Here is a 5,757-nt window from a genome sequence, read left to right as displayed (position 1 = left end):
CTGTTCCTTTATTTTACTCTTCTAAGAAACTACTAAATGATCTGCTAACATTAAATGGTTGGTCCTGACAACAGAGCCACTTCACAGTAATACAGAAACAGAGGGAGTTTGTTAAAATTAGAATAAGCTTAAGAAAGAATTACACATTCTGACCAAGGTGGGAAATTAGCTAAAATATCTGCCAAAGGAAAGTGGAAAGTTCTAAGACACCAGATGTCTCTGTGGCTTCCAAATTTGGAAATCTCTGTTGCCTTTTAAATCTTTCAGAAGTATCAAGCCTTACAATGCATGTGGTTTGGCATATGGGCTGTTATTTTGCACTTCTAGACTCTGAGTCTGCCTTCTCGATCAGTATCTCACCTAGTTTATTCAGTTCTATAGTGTCTAGGGGTGCATGACTTTAATAAAATTGAAAGAGAGAGACAGAGACAGAGACAGAGACAGAGAGACAGAGAGAGAAAGATCTCCAACTTCACTGCATTATAAAGAGTCACCAGATAAGACACAACATGAGGAAGCATAAATGCTATCTAGCTCTTTAATGATGGTGTTTTATGGTGATTTTTCTTATGGTGACATAAAGGACACAAGTATACCCTCATATTAAGAGTCTTAATTCTTAATATCAAGTTATTTTCTTCATAAAAGATAATTTGGACTCCTACACTAAACTCATATTTTTCTCTTCAATACAAACTATTTATTATCCAATGATGGGATAATAAAGAATAATTAAAACAAAAAAAGAAATACGTCTAATATAAAAAAGGTGAGTACATGATTCCAAGTGAAGCCAGCCACAGTCAAGCAGGACCTTTGACTTATCTTCACATAGATGGAACTGGTAAAAGAAAGGAGCCAGGACTCCTCCCAATCCCATATGACCCCTGAGGATCAGATCCTCAAACAACTTTAAGAGTAAAAGTAAATTGGCTTATTTAGGCCAACTGTATGGTCTTAAATACCCAAAAGGAAAGTATTACCAAATAAAGTGATCAGTATAATTCTTTAAAAGTCCATGTGTGTAGCTAAAGGCTACATAACAAGAAACAATTCCAGACAGGAGATACCTTCCTTTAAGTTGTTGGCCAGAGTGCCCCAAGAGACTCCCAAACAGTAACCCAGCATAGAACTGGGAAAGTGAACAGCAGACCCCAATCTTATCTAAAGGAATGTTGGCAACTGATTTCTGCTAGATGAGGAAGAGCTGGTCTTCCTAAAACTAGGAACTCTAGATAGGCTGACTGGACTTAACGGATGGACATCTAGATAGGCTGACTAGACTCAGTGGATGGACAAGCACTGGAGAACAGCTGACGGCACTGACAACACAGTAGACATTAACAGGGATGACAGAGTATATGGGCTCCAGTGGCAGAGGGGCTATGCGAGGGTGCCATTTGGGATGCGGGTATAAAGATGAATAAGATTGTTTGGGATGTTCTGTATGAAATGCACAAAAAAAATCAAAAAATTAAAAATGAGTTATATTTGAGGAAGAAGCATAAAAAATTGTTTCATGTTAATTAGTAGATATGAAAAACATTACCATTGAAATCTACCTGATGACTTTATATCCATGCCCAGGTGCCAAGGATCTCAGAAAGTAACCGATTATGACTAGTAATAATCAGATATATAGAGATTAGAGCTGCATGTGCAAACATCTAAGTGTTAGTTGCGTTAAAAATGATTTTTTTGTATGAAACAGTATATTTTACAATGAAATGGAAATCTTTTTTAAAGGTTAATACCTCATTTGCTTTTATGTCTTATAGGGTTTATACTGAGTACAATAATGTGTAACTATTAATTCAACACTGTGAACCTAAAAATTCACAGCCAGTTTTGAAAGAGATGCATCTTTGCTCTGGAAACTGTTATTGACTATGTCAATGCTGTTGTAATGAAATGCTTCTACTAATTATGTGGCTTTTAAATAATATTTTTAAAAACTGTGAGTCACCTAATTTCAAAACAGATATTTCCATTTAGGTCTCATTCTTCTTCATTTTGGATGGCCTGAACATTTGAGACTGTTGACTAGAAAGAATAAATTATGAGGCTGGAAAAATAATTGATCTGTAAACATCACAGGACACCCTTGAACACAACTTACTAGTTTATCCATATTTTCAATTTTAAAACATCAATTGGTAAATATATAAGGAAAGGCTAACTGGATGCTTCCATGCCTCTTGATACATGATAATAATGTGAAATCGCTTTTAAAAATACACTTCTGATTTTGAAGAGAGAGACTCTAGATAACCTGAAACCTAGTGAATGAATTTTCACTGAGGGACATCTCACGACACTAACTTTACATAATAGGCCTTAACACAAATGACAGAATTTATGAATTCCAGTGGGGGTGGGGGCTATGGGAGAGTGTCAAAGGGGAAGGGGGAGGGGGTATAAAGATGATTTTCTGTATGAAATACACAAAATGCAAAAAAAATTTAAATCATAAAAACATACTTCTTGTATATACGAAGTATCTATTAGACAAATTTGAGTTAAAACTACCTTTTAAACTTATATTTTTAAATACAACTTTAATAATAGTGACAAGCCTTTGAAAAAGAACTTCTTTAATGAAAATCAATTCTGGAAAGACCATTATACAAATGATTAAATATTACTGGGAAAGGTAGAGCAGCCACAAGAGTGCAACAGAACATAGGCTTACTTACTATTACTTACTTACTTACTATTCCTAGAAGAGGTTTAAGGATCATGGAAATCAGAGGAGATAACCAATAGAATTGCCTTTCCTTTCTATCCTATATACAGTAGAAGCAGTCACAAAGTAGGAGAAAAATGCCAAATGTATATTATGAATATAGATCTTTCATAGGCATATTATGAGTCTATGAATCTTAGGTTTAAAATTAACAAATAGCTGAGAAAGTATAGAAATGCAAAGTTGCTGAGCCTATGAGACATGCTAAAGAATGGCAAAGCAGATGAAGGGAGAAGCACCTGCCTTTCCCTGTAACCATAATCAGGAGGATTCCTGAATGGGGAGTTGGAAGTCAAGATGAGGCCACACAGGACTGAGGGAGATGTCACAGACGCTGCAGCCTACAAAAAAATAGCAAGATGTAATCACACAATAGCACCCTGTGTTATGTCATGCTAAGGAAATCACAGAGTTTTAGGGGAGAAGGAGTATGCCAATGTGCTGAGCCTCAGCTGTTGACCCTGATTTGTCTTATCCAATCATAGCAGCCTTATTCTCCACCAGTGATTTTTGCCAAATGCCCTATAGCTGTGGAGGTGGAGGAGGTCGTATTACCTCACTATTGCCAAAGAGACACACACACACACACACACACACACACACACACACACACACACCTAAGAAGAATCTTCTGGGAGAGATTTGTCTTCCTGACCTAGAAAAAGTCCTTTTTCACTAGTCCATCCTCTGAATCAAACATGATGGCATCAGGCCACACAACTTCTTTGGCAGCTATCCTGGGGCTTAGGCATCCACTGAGAAGCTAAAGATGACAAAACAGAAACAGAAAAGTTCTGGTCTCATGAAATGAACTTTTGACTTGTTCCAAACCTAGATCCATCTACTCCCAGACTGACTAACCACTTTGGGAGCAAATATAAGGCTCTATTTTCTTGGCAGGGGGAAGTCATGCTTTTTTTTTTCTTTAGCCTAATATTGTTATTAATTCTCTGATAATTTCATATACACATATTATATTATATATTTTATCATACTCAGCCGCTACTCTCCCCCAACTCCTTTCAGAGCCACCGCTACCATCTCATCCCCATACACCTTCATGTCCTCTATTTTTTGTGTGTGTGTGAGGTTTGTGCTGTCTATATGCTCTTGGTATGGGGATATTTACTGAAGGATGGTCAGCCTACCAGGGGCCATAACCTTGAAAACTGACTCTCCCTCCCCTAGCAATCATCTACTGTCAACAGCTCCTCAGCTAAGGTGGCGGTGCCTGAGCTTCCCTCCACAGCCTCCATGCTAGAATGTTGTCTGGCTCCTGTGCAGATATTGTGCAGGCAACCACGGCTGCTGTGAGTTCATGAGTGCCATGGTCCTGTCATGTCCAGAAGAAACTGTTTTGCCCCTAGTCCTCCCTGACCTCTGGCTCTTACAGTCTTCTGCAACGTTCCCTGAGTCTTGTGGAGATGGCATGTGATAAAGATGTGATGTAGATGGCTGAGCACTCCATAAACACTTATTCTTGCACTCTGCACAAAGATAATTTTGGATCAAAGATCTCAGTGTCAGATCTGAAACACTGAAACTTCTAGAAGAAAGCACAGGGAGTACACATCAGGATAGAGTATAGGCCCAGGAAAGGACTAGGACCCCAAGCACACCGGAAATAGGACGAGTAATCAACAAGTGGGATCTCATGAAATTAAAATGCTTCTGTATTCCAAAGTAAACTGTTAATTGGCTGAAGAGGCAGCCCAAAGAATGGGAAAAAAATCTTTGCCAGCTATATATCTGACAAAGAATTAGGGTCTAGAATATACAAAAAGGATTAAAAGAAATAAACACCCAAAACAAACAATCCAATTAAAAATGGTTTATGGAACTGAACAAAAACTTCTTTTTAAAAATATTTATTATTTTTATTTTGTGTGTAAGAGTGTATTGCCTGCATGTATGTGAGTGCACCTGTGTCATGCAATGCCACAGAAGTCAGAAGAGGGCTTTGGATTCCCCTGGAACTGGAGTTAAGGATGGTCCGTAGCAGCCATGTGGGTGTTGGGAATCAAACCCAGGTCCTCTGCAAAAGCAGTCAGTGCTCTTAACCACTGAGCCACCTCTCCAGCCCCAACAAAAACGTCTTAAAAGAAATATTTCAAAAAATGTTCAACATCCTTAGCAGAGAAATGCAAATTAAAACTACTTTGTGATTCCATTGTAACCCAGTCAGAATAGCTAAGAATAAGGAGAGTAAAAAACAGCTAATGAATTCTGGCAAGGATATGGAAATCAGTATGGAAGTTCCTCAAAAAAATTAAAAACATATCTACCATATTACCCACCTATACCATTCCTGGGCATATACCCAAAAGACTCTAGATCAACTACAAATTAAAACTTTTACTTAAAGTCTCCATTAGTTGAGAATAGTGTTACTTGCTGATAAATGAGTCCTAACCAATACAAAGATTTCAGCTTATCTGTACATGTTGACATTTTTCCATAAGTGGTTTAATAAAATGTATTTGTGCCTTATTATTTTTAAGTAAGAGAAGCCTTTTTTCCACGAATTGTGGAAAGTAATAGCCTGCTTTTATCATGGGGAGGAGTGGGGAGATCAAGAGACCATATTCTGCTGATAAACAAAGGGCAGAATATCTATACTCAGCAGCCTATGTCTGTGCTAGTTCTCCCTCTGGTGATGAACTTCTCCATAGTAATACGTGAAAGGACACGTGTTCTTCATTTATAGAAGCAGCACTAGAGATAAAAAGCAAGTAAAACAGTCAACTGACTCTTCAATCCATCCGGTGCTTTGTCTGTGGCATTTTGTTTCATTTGGACATTATATCAATAAGCTTATTAGAAACAGACATTTTGATTCTAAGAGACATTAGGGAATTCAATAATGCCTAGAAATTTCTCAAATAGTGGTTTATATAGATTTAATCTCACATACATTTTATGGTTATAGTTTCATTTACATATAATTTCATATATATTATATATATTGTCTTTAAAGATAGGACCTAAATTTTATCTTCAATTTTAAATTT

This window comes from Nannospalax galili, unplaced genomic scaffold (assembly GCF_000622305.1).
Source record: "Nannospalax galili isolate Female #2095 unplaced genomic scaffold, S.galili_v1.0 scaffold390, whole genome shotgun sequence".
NCBI lineage: Eukaryota > Metazoa > Chordata > Mammalia > Rodentia > Spalacidae > Nannospalax > Nannospalax galili.
The sequence above is the reverse complement of the archived record's forward strand: the minus strand, read 5'-3'. Positions refer to the sequence as shown.